The 21,581-nt window shown below is 35.2% G+C and overlaps 1 long non-coding RNA gene across 1 annotated transcript in view; it reads right to left on the reverse strand.

Annotated features, from left to right (window-relative positions):
- The window catches only part of LOC144377549 (uncharacterized), an 87,001-nt gene extending 75,199 nt beyond the window's left edge, over nt 1–11,802 (reverse strand). Inside the window, exon 1 of the long non-coding RNA XR_013438544.1 lies at nt 11,657–11,802. This is a non-coding gene — a long non-coding RNA (uncharacterized LOC144377549). The remainder of the gene's footprint in view (nt 1–11,656) is intronic.
- Between the last annotated feature and the right edge of the window lie 9,779 nt (nt 11,803–21,581).

The following is a 21,581-nucleotide window of genomic DNA, read 5'->3' on the forward strand; positions in this document are numbered from 1 at the left end:
CCTTGATCTTGGATTTCCCAGTCTCCAGAACCACAAACAAATAAAAAGGTTATGATTTATAAAGCACCCAGTCTATGCTCTTCTGTGATAGCAGCCCAAACAGTAAAACATATAGCTAGGAATCTCTTATCACCGAGTTGTATAAAGTTAGAAATATAATTTAACAGGTAGAAAAATCCAAAGTGCTGTAACATAAGCAAGACAACATGCCAAGGCATGTCAAATCCCTCATTCTGAGACACAATTATTAAGAATGAAACATCAGTTTTATTACATCTAGGCAGTAATATTTCAGCACTTTTAAGATGAGATCTCATCCAACAGTCAAGATTTTTAATTAAGCCAAACCTGAGATAGTGTTTGAGAACGAAGTAATCTTAAGCATACTTGCATGTTCTGTTTACTTTGTAGCCTTTATGTAATGTCATGGATGGTCAATACGTACACCGCTTGCTTTCCACTCAATAAAAAGGCTCACTTCAATTTATTTATTCGATTTATTTTCCTTTTAAGAGTGGAAGTCCTGTGTCTGGCACAGTGGCACATGCCTATAACCCCACAGACTCAGGAGGCTAACACAGGAAGATCACAAATTCAAGGCCAGCCTGGGCAACTTAGTGAGAACCTGCCTCAATATAAAATATAAAAAGGGCTGGGATTGTAGCTCAGCAGTAGAGTACAACCTGAGTTCAATTCCCAGTACCATAAATAAATAAACAAACAAATAGAAAAAAAAAAGAGTGGGAGTCATCGAATCATTGGAATAAAATCAAATGAAATTGCATTCCTTGTATGACGTGGTTTACCTTAAAGCTGGTCCTGATCAATATCCCGCTGCATAAAAATATAGTATAAAATCCCATTTTCAGGATGTGGTTATTTGGCTTAACAAATAGCAAACTTAACAATACATGCATTTGGAAAGCTATTTAAAAATAAAAGAATTTTTAGCAAAGTGAAAAGAGCTAAAAACATGCCAGCACACAGACAAATACAGTAATGACTCCTGTGCAGACTTTTGTGCCTGGGTTCATTTGAGAAGCAGAAAATTTTCACAACTGCCTACAAGTGTCATCTGTAGCATGATCCCTTTTCACCCAAGAGAACTGAACAATGTAGGAGGAGGCAGCTCAGTGCTCTTCTACCACGTTCCATGCAAACCTCATGTGGGGCAGAGGCACTGTGCACAGAGCACTCCATTAGTTCAACAGAGAAATTCTGGAACCTATGTAAGCACTATTACCCAAACAACTTCCAAAGACAAAAATCAGCCTGCTTTGATGGCTTTCCTTGACTTTGGGGATGGCTAACTTTGTTTTTTACCTAATACAAATTTGATGTCGTCTGAGAGGTTAAGAAAAATTAACTACTATATAAACACTATGCTAACCTCTTAGGAAAATCCAAAGAAATATCAAATATAGTCCTTTACCAAAAAGTTCACAGTGGAAATCAACTTCAAGCATAGCTGGGACTTTGGGGCAGGGCTTACAGATGAGGAACTAGTTGAATTTTCCTCAAGAGTTTAAGCTTATGGGCCAGGGATTCTCAAATATGGCACACATTGGGACTACCTGTGGCACTCAAAAAAAATCCTGAGGCCTGGACCCTATGCCCAGAAATCACAGTTAATTGGTCTAGAGAGATGGGAAACTTCTAAAATTACTCGAGGCCCCTCATTTGTGTCAGGGATTCTGAACTGAGGGTGATATTTGCCCCCCCCCCCAGGGACATTGAATGACTGAAAATGCTTTTGTTACAATAAGAAGTGATATTAGCATCCATTGCATAGGGGCCATAAATGCTGGTGAACATGTTATAACACACAGAACGGTCCCCACAAAAAGAATTATCAGACCAAAAATGTGAACAGTGCCAAGCTTGAAAAACCCTGATTCATGCACCCAAGAAATATTAGCCAAACTGTTGAACTCTGTGCCAGACACTATTGAGTGCTGAGAACACAGGAATAAAGGGTACAGACTCTTTCCTCCAGAATTACTATCCACAAAGAAGGACAAGAAAGTGAACCATAAAGGGACACACAATATGGTAAGAACCAGGATAGGGCTGATCACAGGAAAATAGGTAAACCAGCAAAGGTAGGCTTCTGCCGGTCAAGAAGGTAGAAGAAGCTTCCCAGGAAGGCACACTGGCCTCAGCTATCAGCAGTAACTGTGAAAGTGACTTAGGACTCAGACTTTCTGGGTTCAAACCTGACTTGTCCATGCACAATTGCTATGCCTTTGGACACAATACACAACCTAGTGTGCCTCGGTTTTCTCATCTGTAAAATCCAGATGATAACAGTACTTATCTAAAAATGGGAATTGAATGGGTTTACTACATGTAAAAGACTTAGAATAGTGCCCAGTATACAGTGAGTACTTAATATTTCTTTCATTTCCATTAGTTTTTCATTTTTTTAGTTTTTTTTAATTATTGGTGCATTTTAATGAATAGTGGGATTCATGGTCACATATTCATACATTAAACACAATATAGTACTTAGTATTTTGTTATTATGGTGGTTATTCTGTTTTTATTGAAAGAGGAGCTAATCAAGCACAGAAATTCCAAACAAAATGAATAGCAGCTACAAAAATAAAAGGAAGCAATAGCATATCATTTGGGGAGAACTACACAGAATTCACTGGTGCTGGACATAAAAAATAAGTTGGGGCTTAGCAACAATCAAAGATGAAGACGTAGGAAAGGATAGCAGATTGGCAGCAAAAACTTCCCAGTTTCCATCTCTCCATGTATACAAGCCTTTTGCTACCTGGCTCTGTAGTTTCTCTCATCAAAACTCCACTTCCTACCCCTCAGTCTGGCTAACTATGACTTATTCTGGCCAGTGGAATCCAGCAGAAGCAGTAATGTACCAACATTAAACATAATCCCATGAGGTGTGTGGGCTTCCACTCCTCCTAGAAACTTAACAAGCCACTGAAGAACAAGCCGTCAAGGTAGAGGAGGAAGTTGAATAAGGAAATGTGTGGGCTTCTCAGTTCATCACCACAGCTAAGAGCCAGATAACCAAAGACATATCTGAGAGCCCGGTGAGGTCAGCCACCCTGAGTGAGATCAGGAAAATCTCCCCAGCTCTCCTACAGACTTGCAAAGAAAAAATGTTTGCTATTTTTAAGCCACTAAATTTGGGTGTTTTTTTTTTTTGTTGTTGTTGTTAGACAGCATTCTTGCAGCAATATATAACTGATATGGAAATATACAGGTTATGGAATCTATTATATAACATGCTGCAGAGTTGGAAGTTTTATGTGGAAGCTAATGAGAAGTCATTGAATGACTAAGCAGGAGACATTTATTAACAGTTTTTTTTTAATTATTCTGATAGCAATGTGATAAAGGGATCAGAGAAGGGCAAGCCTGGAGTTGCAATTGTAAAGGTGAAAATAATTTAATGTGAGAGTTGCTACTGGCATCTGCCAAATAACAGAGCATTCAAAGCTATAAAAATATCCCTAACTTTAAAATGGGAAAAAATAAATTTTAGTAATTATGATCTAAAAGCTTGGTATTGATATCCTCTCCCTGAAATTCCAGAAGATTACTAAATTCTCTAAGGTCATTTCATATTCAATTAAACTTTCATTCTCTTTGAAAAGGATTTATAAAATGGCAAAATGCAAGTCAATGACATCAGTGCAGTATATCTTATTTCAAAATGAGGTTGGATGGTCATCTTTTGGCAATGGTATGGGAAAATTCCAGTGAAGGAAAATTCCATTACAGCCATTCTTTTCTGTGGTTCTGTTGAGAAGGGGCTGGAGTATTGGGGAATGCAGTGCACTTACTTGTTTTTATTTTTATTTTTTTTTTTCCTTTTTTTTTATGCTTTTATTTTTTTTTTTATTGTTGGTCGTTCAAAACATTACACAGTTCTTAATACATCATCTTTCACAGTTTGATTCAAGTGGGTTATGAACTCCCAACTTTACCCCGTATACAGATTGCTGTTTCACATCAGTTACCCTTCCATTGATTGACATATTGCCTTTCTAGTGTCTGATGTATTCTGCTGTCTGTCCTATTCTCTACTATCCCCCCTCCCCTCCCCTCCCCTCCAAGATCTCTACTATCCCCCCTCCCCCTCCCCTCCAAGTGAGATAAGCACTCTACCAACTGAGCTATATCCCCAGCCCAAGCTTATCTCACTTACTTGTTTTTAATAGCCTACCTCTGCTGTTGTCATTAAACCTAGATTAGTTTTGTTCTCTGAAACAAGATATGAATTACAGAAACCAATAAAAAACTCACACAAACCCATACAGAACAACTTCAGATGATACACAGGTAAGGTCCTGTTGTCCACCTTTTACAAAAAGGTCAGGGAAAATGTGACTCCCAAGGTTCCTAGTAAACACATCAAAAGAGGGAACAGAGAGCTCAGGTTTTCAGCATGATTTTTCTCCACCAAATATCTATGGCCCACCTCCTCTTTCACTACTCTACCCTAAGTTCTTCTTTTAGTTTTAGGATATGATCACTTAGCCCTTACCTATATTGCCATGAATTATTGGGTTTTGGTTTTTGTTTTTTCCTTTCAGTTCCCAAATGGATCTTTTTCATTCCATCTCTATTTCACTGGCAACCCAGGCCAATTTGCACTCTGATCTCAGATTTCTACTTTTCCTGCTAAGTTTCTCCTGCTTTTGTGTCTCTTAAGCTTACTCAAAATATGGATCTCCTCCTTTTTCTATTCAAGTCCCAAACCTACCATTCAAAGTGAGTTTCTGCATGGAACACAAACCTCAGTCATCTGAATGCCTTTAAAATTATGGGATGCAATCAGAAATAATTTCTCTACACATTTGTTTTGTTTCAGTGCATCTAAAATGATTACAATAAATCTGTAAATCATGTCTAGAACATCTTTTTCAGACTATGCTTTCTTTTATTACCTTAAAAGTCCTGGACAATTTACTGCTCATCCCCCTTCCAAATACCTGCATCTCTGATGGCAGTAAGGGACACAAGCTATACAGATGACACAGCACATGCTTCTCTCATGGGGAATGGCCTTCCTTGTGTAAAAGTTCTCATGAATTCATCTAAAGGGTGGGGTTTTTTTCAATATAAGGAATAAAAATTAAATTTATAGACAACTCCAGATCCCATTGCTTTTGATGTGCTACCGCTTCTAAATGCTTGTTCTCCTGACATCCAAGAATTAAGTGTTCAGTATTTCTAAGACTTAAAAAATTTGTTTGTTAGTAATACAATAATCAACCTTATTCAGCTACCTGACATGAAAATGATAGAAAAAGGCAAGGATATATAATATAAAAAATTTGAGCTATCATGTAGTTATTCCCTGTGTTTGTTTTTAAAGCTTACTTTTATTGTGAAAATAAATATATATATTTATGGTTATATGTTTGCAGAACAAAGAAAATTTTAGGAAAAAATATCTAAAAGGCTAATGACAACAAGTAACATGCTACTATATTTTTATTCATTTTTTGATAAATACATTTACATTATTGAACTATATATCCAGTCTCATAATTTTTATTTAAAATTACAGCTTAAGTAGTGTCCCATTTTGAGCATAACTCTATTAAAATAAAATATATTATGTTATTGACAGTGTGCCAGGTTCTGTGCTCACACTCTCAGTAATTTCATTTAAGCACTATAGATACTTTTTAAGGTAGTTATATTATTATCCTAATCTTATAAAACTTAAGGTAATTGTCACCCTGACTTTACAAATACAGAAACCACAGCATAAAGCTATTATCAGCACTCCAAGTGATTTTTTAGCTCTGTTGTAACGTGAGCATTATTCTTCCTAACAAGTACTAGATTGTCTCATCTAACCAAAGGCATACATTTATATCATTCATTGCTTTTAGTCATTTGCTTTGAACTATATATGGGGCATTAGAGTAAATATGAATAGGTTAAGAAGACCTCATATAAAGCTTCCCAGTGGGGAGAAATGAACTACTTTACTGTTTCTGCCTGGGATACTTACAAAGTCGTAAAATGGTGCTGCAATCCTTCTAGTAGAGTTTTGATTATAAAGTTTTCCGAATGATCTCAACTTCCAAAACAATTTCAAGATCAATTTTCTCCTTTGTTCTCTAATTTTATCTAGTGAATGTAGCTGTCTATTATTTTCTTGTAGAAATTAGAAATGGTTTGCAACCACTTCCAGAGACTTCACTCAAACTAAGCAATTACTCTACTACTAAAATACATATCCCATATCCCATCCCCACCTGTTTTTTTTTTTTTTTTTTTTTTTTTTTTTTTTGGAGACAGAATCAAGCTAAGTTACACAGGCTAGTCTGGGGAACCTACAGTTATCCTGCCTCAGCCTTTTATTCTTAATTTTGAGTCATCTCTCGCTTGACTGAAAAACTTATTTGAGAAAGATTCTAAGAAAATTACTTAGGTAATATGTTTTCTAAGCCCTTGTGTGACTGAAGTCAGAATATATAAAGAAAAAATATGAAAAATGCATGTATAAAATCTTTCAGCTCTCCTATAGCCAATGAGTATACATTCCCGAATGTATGCTCATTTCTTTTATAAATCCAGGGTTTGAATTTTAGAAATGTTGTAACATAAGTCTAAATATTTTAAGAGCTACTAAAGTAACTGAAAAATTTGAACCTGCAATTTTTGATCATATAAAGCAATTTTATTAGGAATTTATTTAAATAATATATATAAAATGAGACTTACTTCTGAGTATGTTAACATTTCTATATTAAATGTCCTAACATCACTGACACTATTAACAGCCACTTCAGTTATCAACAGAGAATAATTTGATACTTTGATCAAAAATCTGTAATTTAGGATCTAGCCAAGTTTAAGAAATATATTTTGTTATAGAATAAATTATTTTATCAAAGAGGGAGCAATTTATTATTTAGGTGAATTTTAATTTCTTCTGAGAAAATCTAAGTAATAAATGTCTTTGCAAATATTGTCAGTCTTGATATATATAGTTACAAGCTTGGCAGTAAAACAAATTAGCAAAGTCTCTCAGTTCACATCTGTTAACAAGGAGTTTATAGTCCTCAATTTATTTTGCTTTCAAAAAGGAATAACTCATGAGACACTATATTTACATCCCTATAACTCTTAGTGGTGATCATTTTCTCTGGCTCTCAGAGGTGTGTAGTAAAAGTAGTTCAAGATATTCTTCAGAGCTCAAGACAAAAGCAAATGATCAATTCAATAACCAAAAGGTAAATTCAGGTCCTAGATTTTTGAGTATATTGAAATAAATATTCTTCCCAACTGGAAAACCAATGGTAGTAAAATAAGGACTAGAATGTTCTCAGTAAACCAAGAGAGAATTTTTGGACCTTCATGATGCAAAAACTCAAAAATACCTAGTCTTGAGATATATTAATTGATAAATTACAAGACAAAACAAGCAAACCAAATTTTAGGATGGAAAAAAAACATTTAAGAAATACTATATGCTTTACCTAGTGCTCAGAAATACTAGATGATTGAACACTTGAAAAGTACTGTAACATCAAACAAGAAAGCAAAACTTGTTGAACTCTATTTCCTAAACACTTAAGCACAGAACACTTTGTCTTGTCACATACTTAGAAATATCCTCAGGAAAAATATTTTACAAAACATTTGTTTTCAAAAACCTGACCTAAAAATTATACTAACCAGCATGCTCAAACTGGATCGCTGAGGAAAGCTTAGTAAAGGGATTATTCACAAAGGGGGTTAAGGAGATGATAAGAGATGCTGCAGTTACCAGGGTCTAGCAACACCAGGAACTGCTGCCACCCAACCCTAGGCCTGAGGAGACAAAGGGAAGGAAAGGAGACCAAACTCAGGAAAGCAGACTAGAACTGCAAAAAGAAGTCACATGGCCTTTCCTAGAGCAACCTAAGCTATTCAAAATGCTACAGCAAAGAAGAAGTTGGGGCAATCAATATCCTGACCCACACTCTTTCATCCTTTGATCTCCTGTCATCGTCTCACTGGTCAAACTCAATGGAAGCCAAAGAGCAAGGGAGCTCACTGATCAGTCTGTGAAGTTCAGCCTCATGGGGGACAGACCAGATATAAGAGGGATACAGCAGATCTGGAAGGGCAAACACAGGGAACAGTAGCATTACATTTGAGGTCTATTCAATAGGAATTTCTAAAAATTATAGATGTAATATGTAATTCTTCATTCATTTATTCAACCAGGATTATTCTACATATGGTATTTGCTAGGTCTTCTACTACACAATGGGAAATCAAAGCCATAGATCTTAAAAGATCATATTAAGAAGAAATGACAGAAAGATGAAGCTATGAACTGAGTGCAATTTAATTTAAAACTATGTGTGATTAAATTACGATGAATATATGGGGAGGGAAAAGTAACTGCAAAAAGTCAGTAGAGAAGAAGTGATGTTTGGACTGAGTCATTATGAATTGAAGGTTCTTTGGTCAGGGTGGTTGGTAAAGTGCAGGGAATGCATTTCAAGCTAAGGAAATATGTGAATAAGAAGGTGTATGTTGGTGTAGGGAATCACTCTGAATTACTAATTATGCAGGGCATGTTGTGGAGTTATAAATGGAAGAGGTCATTAAAGACTTATGATTCTAGGACCTCTGAAGTTTGTTCTATAAGAAATTTTTAAAATAATGTGATTTTATTTATTTTTTAATTGCTTTTATTTTTTAAATACATGACAGTGGAATGCATCACAATTCTTATTACACATATAGAACACAATTTTCATATCTGTTTGTATATAAAGTATGTTCACACCAATTCATGTCTTCATACATGTACTTTGAATAATGATGGCCATCATATTCCACCATCATTGCTAACCCTCTGCCCCTTCCCTTCCCCTCCCACCTCTCTGCCCTATCTAGATTCTTCTATTTCTCCCATGCACCCGCTCTCCCTACCCCACTATGATTCAGTCACCTTTTTTCACAGAAAACATTTGCCATTTGTTTTTTTTTGGGGGGGGGGATAGGCTAACTTCACTTAGCATTATCTTCTCCAACTCCATTCATTTACATGCAATGCCATGATTTTATTCTCTTTTAATGCTGAGTAATATTCCATTGTGCATATATGCCACATTTTTTTAATCAATTCATCCTCTGAAGGGCATGTAGGTTGGTTCACAGTTTAGCTATTGTGAATTCAGCTGCTATAAACATTGATGTGGCTGTGTCCCTGTAGTATGCTGTTTTTAAATCCTTTGGGTATAGATCAAGGAGACAGATAGCTGGGTCAAATGGTAGTTCCATTCCCAGATTTCCAAGGAATCTCCATACTGCTTTCCATATTGGCTGCACCAATTTGCAGTCCCACCAGCAATGTATGAGTGTGCCTATTTCCTGCATCCTCGCCAACACTTACTGTTGTTTATCTTCATAATAGCTGCCATTCTGACTGGAGTGAGATGGTATCTTAGAGGAGTTTTGATTTGCATTTCTCTAATTGCTAGAGATGATGAACATTTTTGCATATATTTGTTGATTGATTGAATATCCTCTTCTGAGAAGTGTCTATTCATGCCCTTGGCCCATTTATTGATTGGGTTATAAAATAAAGTGATTTTAAATAAAATTTTATAAGTTTTCATAGTTAGTGGTTATGAGAACTACAGAGGATTATCATGGTTCTGCATCCCAAGCCCAAGCTATTTTATTTATTCGAGCCAACTATTCTCAGGCTACGCATTCCTCTGATGCTACTGAGAACAACAGTTTTTTGTTTTAAATCAAGAAAATTGCAACATGATCAATTCAATATAATTTTTGTATGTGCAATTTGAAAGTGTGGCTATTCAGGCAGTATAAAAGAAACTGCTAGGAAGAAGACCATAAGGCATCCCAAACAGTTCCACTAGTAGGCCTACTACATAATAAAGAGGTATCACTGTGGTTCTATTAGATGGTAAGTGGCAGGAGCAAACTAAAATAGATTTTTGTCCTAAATGGTTCACATAAGACTTGAGTACCAATTTTCATAGAAACTTAATTCTTTCTCCACAGCCTTGTCCAACACTCTCTCCAATTATCTTCAAAACAAGATTTCCAGTAAAAAGGCTTTGGGGCATAACCTAATGTTGGGTGGAATTTATAAATTATATCCTCTTCTCTGCCTGGTTATGATCAGATCAAGCTGTGAAAGAACCATTTGGGATTATTGAATGTAACGAACCAAAGCAATAAAAATATGCCTGTGGGGATAACAGGTCATTCTCCTGGGGTCCTCTATATTTTATCCTGAGTGATCTTTCTCAAGATCAATTCTTAAAAGAAAATTTCAAAAACAGTAGCAAGTGCTTTGCCTGAAATATATTTCCTCCAATTAACATTTTTTGTTTATTTAAGATGCTGTTCATCTCTCATTTTAACACCAAATCCATGAAGTCTAAGAGTATCAATACATACTTCTTTTCAATAAATGATATTTTAAAGAAAGAACATCAGAACACCCTTCAAACTCTTAAAGCTGTTTGCATTGTAGCTTTGTTTGTATAGCAAAAATTGTTTTTTGTCTAGACAGCCCTTCTTGTCTGTCCAGTTTTTCCACAGGATATCTTTTTCTCCAGTTCTTGGTTTAGGTATTACTTATTCTCCTACCCATCTTCCTTCATCCTGTGTGCCTTGGTATTTCCCTCTGTCAGAGCATGGAACATCTCAAGAATACAATCTTTCTCTACATTCTGACTCTCCTACTAGACTGTGACTTTTAATCTCAGGAAACATCTCCAGTATGTATCTGTAGTCCCAGAAAGCAGTAAGTGAATATACAATGAATTAAAGCAGCATTTATCATTAATGGTAACCACTTAAAATAATGTAAAACTTATTTTTCTAGTCCTAATCCCACTGCCAATTCTTATCCCTAAGAAATCAATCAAGAGTAGCACCACTGAAAGAGAGCTAGAATATTAAACTGGCCTGTTCTAAGTCATGAATGTTGAAGAGATTGGAATAAATTTCACCTCTATCCCAGTCTAGTTAGAGGTCCTAAATACCAAACTCAAATCTTTCCTTGAGATGGACTTTGGGCCTGTTTCATATCTCAACTCTTCATTCTGATTGCCACACCTACTCAAATCTTAGAAGTACTAGTACAACACTAAGATTAAAGGATCTTTGCTTATTTTCAAGTTACAATTTTTAATGCTGACCAAAGTAGAATAAGTGCACTCTAGACTCTCTCTTGTACTGATTACAAATAAACTCTGGTCAAAATATGAAGCAACTACCTGGAAGCTCTGAAAGGTAAATAATGGGTAGATTGAAAACAGGAGCCAAGGGCTGGGGATCCAGCTCAGTTGGTAGAGTGCTTGCCTCACATACACAAAGCCCTGGCACCACAAAAAAAAAAAAAAAAAAAAAAAAAAAGAAGAAGAAAAGAGGAGCTAAAACTTGAAAAAGTGACCAGTTCAAAGGCAAGTATCCTGGGTTTCCCCCTTCAATGGGTTTTGAGTTCAGTAACTCCTTAAAAGATTTGTTTGGGCTCTAACCTCCAATACCACCTAAGAATGTGACCTTGTTTGGAAGTAGGTTATCAGGTTAAAATAAGATCATTAGAGTGGGCCCTAATCCAAATGACTAGCATTCTTAAAGTGGGAGAGGGGATTTGGATATAAAGATAGACACATACCCCAAAAAGTGCTAGGTGAAGACTGGAGTCTGCGACTACCACCATGGAGCTTCCAGAAGCCATGAGAGGATTTGGGACAGGTCTTTCCCGAGCAGCAGCAGAAGAGCAGAGCCCTGCCAATACCTTGATCTGGGACTGCCAGCTTCAAGAACTCTGAGACAATCAATTTGTATTGCTTAAGCTACTCACTTTGTGGTACTTTGTTATGACTGCCCTAGGGAACTAATACATCATCTTTTCTTTCCCAGAATTGTCCTGAGAATAGCCCCAGTTATGGCATGTGCAATGGGCATGGCCAGCAAAAATCTCAAAGAGAAGTGCTCTCCTTCTGGACTGAGAACCAGAACAAGAGAAGCCTAGGAGTAGAGTGTAGAGAAATTGCTAATTCTGTCTTTGATTTATTACAAGTTCCAAGCTCACCCCTGTTGCATATCCAACACAAACCCAAGTTAGCATAGCAAAGTTTATGAGGGCTGAACTAGAGTACAATACAGGACCCATTTGTCAAAATAAGCCCCTGAGTGGTATATGCACGGAACATGCACAAAACAGCAGAGCAAAGCTACAACAAAATAAATAAAATATTTTAAAAAATAAAATAAAAAAGGTGGTGAGGAAAGTCAGCCTTGTGTGGAAATGAAACACTAAATAGAAGAAAACTGGCAGGATTAATAACAAAGTATTCCTCAGAACAAAATATATTACAAGAATAAAGAAAAATTTTACTTAATCAGAAAAAGTCAATTCACAAAGAAGTCATAATTTTAAATGTATATTACTTTAAAAATTAGTTTCAAAATACATAAAGAAAATTGAATAAATGAAATGAACCCACAAATATACTTGGAAAATCCAACAATCATCTCTCAATAATCAATTTTAAAAATATTCCCATTAGTCAAGATATGAAATCAAGTTGTTTCCTATTAACACATGAATGGTTAATAAAGGTCTGTGTGTATGTATGTGTGTGTTTGTGTATAAGTAGTATGCATCCATGAAAAGGAATGAAATTCTGTCATTTGCAGCAAAATAGATGGAACTGGGGAAAATTAGGATAAATAAGGTAAGTCAGACACAGAATAAGTACAACTTATTTTCTTTCATATGTGGAAACCAAAAAAAAATGTTGATCCAAATGTAGAATAGTGATTACTATAGGTCAGGAGCGGGTAGGGAATACACAGGGAGGTTGATATTAAAAGACAGAAGAAATAAATTCTAGTGTTCCACAGTACAATGGGGTGACTATAATCCATAATAACCCATTATGTAGCTTATGAATAACTAGAAGAGACTAATTCAAAGCCTCCAAACACTGAGAAACAGTAAGGAAGAAGTGTCAGGAAGTGATATTGACCAGCCAAATTATATTTTTATATTGTATACATATGTAAATATATAAGAACAAATCATATCATTATGTACAATTATAATGCACCAACAAAACAAATGGGGAAAGTGAAAAAAATAAATGAAAACATTAATCACCTGATTTGATAAAAAATAAAAATCAGAAAAATAATAGAAATATAGGAGGCCTCAGTAATAATGTTAACCAACATGACTTAATTGACATTTATACAATGCTTTACCAAATAATAACCAAATGCACATTCTTTTCAAGGGATATGAAACATTCACCAAGATGGACCATATTCTGAGCCACTAAAAAAAATCGTAAATTTGAAGAATTCAAGTTATAGGAAGTATATTCTCTAATCAAAATAGAGTTAAAATAGAAATCAATAATATTATGGTTTTTATATGAGATATCCCCCAAAAGCTCATGTGTGAGACAATGCAAGATCATTGGGTAAACTGATTGGGTCATGAGAGCCTTAATCCAATCAGCGAATTAATTCCCTAGCAGAATTAACTGAGTGGTAATAAAGGCAGGTAGAGAGTGGCTGGAGGAGGTGGGTCATTGGAGACATGCCTTTGGGGTATTTTGTTTTAGATGTTGATGGACCTTTATTTTATTCATTTATTTATATGGGTGCTGAGAATTGAACCCAGTGCCTCACACATGCTAGGCAAGTGCTCTATCACTGAGCCACAACTCTAGCCCTGGGGTATATTTTTTGTATCTAGTGTCCTGTGTGTCTGTCTGTCTGTCTCTCTCTCTCTCTCTCTCTCTCTCTCTCTCTCATTATCATGGGAGCCACTTCCCTCTACCATACTCTTCCATCCTGAAGTCCTGCCTCTCAACTCAAGCCCCGAGAAATGACGGCTGCTGTCTATGGATTGAGACCTCTGAAACTGTGAGACCTCAAATAAACTTTTTGTCTTCTACAATTGCTCTGGTCAGGTCTTTTAGTCACCGTAGTGAAAAAGTTGACTAAAACAAATAATAAAAATATATTTGTGATTGTTCAAATCTTCTTCAAGATTTTTTTTTCCTTTCTTTACCACTTCCACATCCCCAAGATTTTCGAAACCAAGTATTTTTTATGCATCAGACTGCTGAGGACTGGGATGTCAGAAGAGTATATTACAATTTTGTTGTATATTCTTTTATTTTTCATTTTTTTCTTTTAAATTTTTTTCAATTTTATTTTTCTTCCTTCTTTTCTTTTGTTATTAATTTTTAACATCTCTCTATATATTTTCCTCTCACTTGTCTGTTTCCTCATACTCTCTTTCTCTTCTCTTGCTAACAGCCAACTTTTTTTTGATTCCTTTATTAAACTTCCTGTGACCTAATACCTCTATATTCTCACTCCTACTTCATGAACATCACATCCTATACCCCCCAATTCTCTTTTTGTCCACCATTAGACATTTAGACCCTTTTGCAAACCAACCTACTGTCTATACTGTAGATAATAATAAAACACATCACATTTTGTTTATTGTGACAAAACTGTAAACATCTAACTAAATATCTATTTAGTTTAAGGGTTAATAATTGTTTGAACTGGGTACTGTTAATATTGATCTCCCCCTTAAAGGTGAGGTATTGGAAACCTACGGGGACACTATAAGTCTGTAGGGTAGAAACTGTAACACCTCGGATCCGCACTGCTAGAGGGGAAGACACATGAACAACATGAAAATACAAGGGAAAAAATCACCCCAAACAAACAAAGATGCTACAATAAGAGAATTCATTGACAGCACAGTAAAACAAATGTCAGAGAAGGAGTTCAGAATGTGTGTAGTTAAAATGATCTGCAAAGTAAAGAATGGTATAGAGAGCAAAGGCAGGCAGCAAAAGATCACTTTGCAGGTAGCAAAATATTACTTCAATAAAGAGATAGAGATTCTGTGGGGAAAAAACAAACAGAAATCCTTTAAATGAAGGAAACAATAAACCAAATTAAAAACTCAATATAAACCCTCACCAACAAGACTAAATCACTTGGAAGACAGAACCTCAGGAAATGAAGACAAAATATATGGTCTTGAAAATAAGGTTGACCACACAGTGACGATGGTAAAAACCAAAAACAGAACTTCCAAGAATTGTGGTATAACATGAAAAGACCAAATTTAAGGTTTATTGTGACAGAGAAAGGCAGAGATACAAACCAAAGGAATGCACAATCTCTTCAATGAGATAATTTCAGAAAATTTCCCAAACCTGAAGAATGAAATGGAAAATCGAATATAAGAGGCTCACAAGACACCAAATGTACAAAGTTACAACAGATCCACACCAATGCATATTATAATGGAAATAACTAGCATACAGAATAAGAATAGAATTTTAAAGCCCACAATAGAAAAATAACAGATTACATATAGGGGAAACCAATACAGATTTCAGTAGATTTCTCAACCAAGACCCTCAAAGCAAGGAGGTCTTGGAACAACATATACCAAGCTCTGAGAGAAAATGGATGCCAATCAAGAATTTTATATCCAACAAAATTAAGCTTCATCTTTGTTGAGGAAATAAAAACTTTCCATTATAAACAAAAGTTAAAATTTTACAACTAGAAAGCCTGCACTACAGAACACTCTCAGAAAAAATATTCCATGAGAAGGAAATGCAATACAAAAATGAAAATCAACAAAGGGGGAAACTACATTAAAGGAAAAGCCAATCAAAGGAGAAACCAAGTCAAGTTAAAAAACAAAAATAAACCAAAATGATCAAGAATAGATCATATCTTAATAATAATCCTAAATATTAATGGCTTAAACTCATCAAAAGACATAGACTGGCAGATTGGATTAAAAAAGAGATAAAGAAGGACATTTCATTCTGTTTAAAAGAATCATACATTAATAAGACATAATAATCATAAATATTTATGCCCCAAACAATGGAGCATCTACATATATCAAACAAACTCTTCTCAATTTCGAGAATCAAATAGACCACAACACAATAAGATTGGGTAATGTTAACACACTTCTTTCTTCACTGGGTAGACCTTCCAAACAAAAACTAAACAAAGAAACATTAGAACTCAATAATACAATCAATGATTTAGACTTAACAGACATATGTAGAATATTTATCCATCAACAAGTGAATACACTTTCTTCTCAGCAGCACATGGTTCCTTCTCTAAAATATACCATATCTTAGGTCACAAAGCAACTCTTAGCAAATAAAAAACTAGAGATACTACCCTGTATTCTATCAGATCATAATGGAATAAAATTAGAAATGATAAAATAAAAAATTGAAGCTACACCTGGAGATTAAATAATATGATATTAAATGATGAATGGATAGCAAAAGACATCAGGGAGGAGATGAAAAAATTCTTAGAAGTAAATGAGAACTCTGATACAACATATCAAAATCTCTGGGACACTATGAAGGCAGTACTAAATGGAAAGTTCATTGCATTGAACTCATTAGTTAAAAAAATTAAGTCAACAAATAAATGACCTCACATTACATTGCAAATGAAAAAGAAGAACAAATCAATGTTAAAAGTAGTAGAAGACGGGAAATAATTAAAATCAGAGCTGAAATAAATGAAATTGAAACAAAATAAACAATTCAAAAAATTGACAAAATAAAAAATTGGTTCTATGAAAAAATAAATAAGATCAATGAAACCTTAGCCATGTTAACAAGGAGAAGGAGAGAGAAATTCAAATTACTAAAGTTTGTGATCAAAAATGAAATATCACTAGGGATACTATTGAAATACAGAAGATAATTAGAAACTAATTTGAAAATTTATACTCAAATAAAATAGAAAATCTCAAAGACACTGAAAAATTTCTAGAGACATAGGATCTACCCAAACTGTATCAGAAGGACATACACAGATCAATTTCAAGCAATAAAATAAAAGATGCAATCAAAAGCCTACGAACCAAGGAAAGCCCAGGACCAGATGGATTCTCAGCTGAGTTCTACAAGACCTTCAAAGAAGAGCTAACACCAATACTCCTCAAAGTATTCCATTAAATAGAAAAGGAGGGAACCCTTCCTCATTCTATGAGGCTGGTATCACCATGAACCAAAATCACACAAAGTCACAACAAGGAAAGAAAACTTCAGACCAACATCCCTGATGAATGTAGATGCAAAAATTCTCAATAAAATTAAACTTCATACAAAACATATTAAAAAGATAGTGTGTCATGATCAAATGGGGTTCATCCAAAAGATGCAAGGTTTTTTCAACATATGGAAATCAATAAATATTATTCATTCATATCAATAGACTTAAAGATAAGAATCATATGATCATCTCAATCAATGCAGAAAAGCATTTGACAAACTATAGCATCCCTTCATGTTCAAAGCACTAGAAAAACTAGGGGTAGTAGGACCATACCTCAACATTGTAAAAGCTATCTATGCTAACTAAGCCCAAGGCAAAACATCATTCTAAATGAAGAAAACTTAAAAGCCTTCCCTCTAAGAAACGGAATAAGACCAGGATGCCCTCTTTCACTACTTCTACTCAACATAGTCCTGGAAACTCCAGCCAGAGCAATTAGACCATATATATAAATATATTTATATTATATATTAAAGGGATATGAATAGGAAAAGAAGAACTCTCAAACTATCACTATTTGCCTACAACATGATTCTATATTTAGAGGATGCAAAAAAAAAAATCCACCAGAAAACTTCTAGAACTAATAAATGAATTCATCAAAACAGCAGGATATAAAATCAACATCCCTAATCAAATAATACATCCACTTTGGGAAACAACCTGTCAATTTCCTATAAAGTTAAAAAGGTTGAATGTTTTCTCATATGTGGAAGCTAGGGTAAAATAAAGGAAAGGGGGAGGGAAGGATAAGATAACATAAAGAACCAATCAAATACAAATTAACCTAAGAGCAAAAGGGAGTCTAGTAAAGAGAAGGTGGGGCGGGAGGGAAAAGGAGTGATCATGAACAGAAATTGATTTCCATGCCTGTATGAGTTTGTCGAGGCAAACCCAACTACTATGTATAACCAAAAAGCTCTAATATTTCTAAAAATGCATTACCATATAGCACAGTGATCACACTGCTGTATTTATCCAAAAGAAATGAAAGCTCTGCTCACACCAAAATTTGAATGCAAGGAGTGAAGTTGGCTGTGTGTGCCTACAAAGAGGACAAGAATTTTTTTAAGTTAAATTTTCAGAATTTCCTCTTGCTCTCAGAAGATGGGCGACAGATGGAACAATCATGAAACCAACAGCAAGGAATCTTCACATTTGTTTATGACATAAGAAGAGGGACAGTATATGAAGATCCTTAGAGATTTTTCTTAATAATTTAAATAGGTTTGTCTGTTTTAAATTTTGACACCAAACCCATTTAATTTTTGCTGCTAAATATTGTTCTTTTCTACCCTGACACCATTTGGAAAGGCAGCTGGGCAAATTTCTAAAGTTGCAAAACTCTCATGTTCTTATTCAAAGGCATAAATGAAAGACAGAACTATTAAAGTTCTCCTCTGTTTCTGAATGGAAATTCTTTCTGCTTGTCCCTGTTCATTCAAAAACTCTAAAGAATTGTTCCACTGTTAATTTTCTTTCATGGTAATTGATAAAAACACTAAAAAGAGAAATGGTGAGTTCTGCTTTCCCTGAAAACAAGTCCACCTTCTGTCCTAACCCCTTACCATGGAAAGGACAAAATGGATAGTGACAGATTTGTAGGCCCCATGTACAGAAACACAAAAATCATAGTACTTTAAAGGTTAAAGTAAAATGGCCTATTGCTAATCAATTTTCAAAACATTCAGGTGTTTGCATTCAACTCAATGAGTTCTGTAAATAGTTGCTGCCAGTATTTAGTAGAGTAGGAATGTTTACCATTGTGAATTATGATTGTCCCCTCATTTGAATAAGATAATTAAAAAGTATCTCTATTGGGATAGCAAAATTAATTAGGATAATAAATGCAGTTGTGATTCTGGCTCTGAAGTGTGCTACTTCTATAGTAGTCCAATATTGATCTGACAAGCTTTAAATATGATGAATGAATGTAAATAAGAATTACTTGCACTACTTAGAAGATGAAATACAAAAAAAAAGATCATTCTATCCCATTGAAGATGGAAGAAGATAGAAATACCTATTTGTTTTAGTATCTGATCACGTAGCAATAGGAATTCTGTGCTATGCATAGCTTATATTTTTACTTACTATAAAATTGCTCATTGATGGTAATAGACCAAATAATTCAACAGAAAAATAGACTATTCAGTCAATAGTTACTGAAACTTACATTTTCATTATTTAAACAAAATGTTTATGGCTGATGTATGAATGGAGCCAGCTGTACCTTAGCTGTAAGTGGAGGAAAAAAACAAACCGGGAAGAGGGGTGGGGCATGTCAGAGAGCTAGAGGTCTAGCTCAATGGTAGAATGCTTGTGTTTGATTTCCAGCACTTAAAAAAAAAATCTAACCGATAACAAAAGACAAACAGGTAAAATGTAGGCTTCCATTTTTGTAAAACTAAGTAAAATATTGATCCAAATCCATCTGGTCTGGCTACAGTTTGACACCCCTGGTGGCAGTATTCTGTTCTACTTCAAGGAAACTTGATATGGTTGATTTGTTTGGGGGGTTTTGTTTTTATTGTTGCAGGGGGGGGGGGGGTCACGGCAGGGTGGACAGGGAGAGAGTTGATCCCATCAGCCTACTTCAAGAGGAATGGGTCAAGAAACTACTGGGATGATATTGGGAACAAGGGATCCTAATTTCTATCTTCTTACTTTTAAGCAAGGGGGTTGCCTGATTCTCAGTGCTTCCTCTGAGGGTCTCACTCTTCTTTCCATGTTTCCCTCTGTTCACCACCACCGCCATTTTTACCACCACCAAAGGAACTTTAGACCACACTCCCACTGTCTTGACTTGTTGGAGACCAGGGGGGAGGCAGAGGAGAAACAATTATAAATTGTTTATGATATTGGAATTTAGACTATTATTGTGTTTTCCTACATTTGGAAGACTGAAGGAATATAAATTTTTGTGGACAAATATGATGTGGAATAAAGCACAGGCGCTTAATGTGGATGTCTTAAACTCCCACGTGACAACACTAAATTTTATTTAAACTGACATTTTTAACAAGTTATTAAATAAAATGTGACTTTTTAACATCTTCCAGCAATCATTCCTTACAAACACTACACAAGTATCCCTCAAACACACCCATACACCCATACTATGTACCCATTGAATAGTAACAATTAAAGAGTGAAGTTTGAATGCCAATCGTTGGCCACTGAAATGGCTAACATTCCCCAAATATAGTACTTTTCTTTCCATTGTACAGATAGGACCTTAATGATTAAATCATTCAACAAATGCTAAATGAGCTCCCACCATGTGTCAAGCACCCCATGAAGCAGGAGAAAGGAGTTCACAGTCGGACAATCACACATCTTACTGAGCGAGAACTGTCACCATACTAACGCATAGTGTATAATTCAACCATGGTTTTCAACACCTATCACATCAAAGTGGTCCTTTTTTCTCACGTATAGTCAATCGAGAGCCATAGATCACATGCAGGGAGGGAAAAAAAAAAAAGATCTCATGGCTTCAGACAGTTCCCTAACACCTGTCTTATAAAAGCCTAAATGTCCCATGGGCTCAATAATAGGTATTTGAACATTCCCTCAAGGCTCACTTTTATTTGAGAGCAGACTGCTGCAATTGAGTGACTACCACGGCAGGCAGATGAGAACAAACCCTCCAGCTTTTACAGGCTCCTTGTAAGCCTATTCTTGGAAATGTCCCTCTCTGCCCATATGAAACAGATATGTGGTCTTCTGTTCCAAATAACAGGATTGGAGTAATATGATATTTCTAAGGGTAAGCCTGTTATAATCTAGTCTGAGAATTCATCTAACCCCTAGACTGAGAACTGGGAGGAAAAAAAAAAAAGGTATGATAACTGGGACTTCATTTGAGTTCCTCAAAGTATGCCCCCAATCCCCAAGTCCATCTATAGAATATCAATGAGCCATCAAATCCAAAAGCTAAAAATTCCACATAGCAACACAGTAAAGGAATGATACCCACAAATGTAAATATTCGTTAAACTGTTCCAAGGTTTGCAAATAAGTTTCTCTAAAACTCCAGAAGTGTTTATCAGTAACTCTAATTTTTTATTTTCCTCCAGGCATATCAACACACTGAGATAGTGTTATGGTCAACACATCTGTTAACCAAGGGAGAAGAAGCAATTCAGAAAGCCACATCTAACTGAAAAGTTGCATTTTGACATAATTATCCACGGTTTTGAAATGGTTTAAGCTTTATGATATCCATCTTACAGATTTATACTACTACATGGGGTGTCACTTTGAATTATTGTTAGATTAATAAAACTGCAAGACCAGGTTTAAGCTGAAAGTTTATGAAAAGTGTTTATGACAGGATCAGTCAGGCTTCAGGCAGGATTAAACTTAAACTTTTTATGGTTTGGGATTGAATTGCTTAATGAACCAATCAGCACTTTATTTTCCGCCTTCAGCCATAC

Source organism: Ictidomys tridecemlineatus, chromosome 5 (assembly GCF_052094955.1).
Source record: "Ictidomys tridecemlineatus isolate mIctTri1 chromosome 5, mIctTri1.hap1, whole genome shotgun sequence".
Lineage (NCBI taxonomy): Eukaryota > Metazoa > Chordata > Mammalia > Rodentia > Sciuridae > Ictidomys > Ictidomys tridecemlineatus.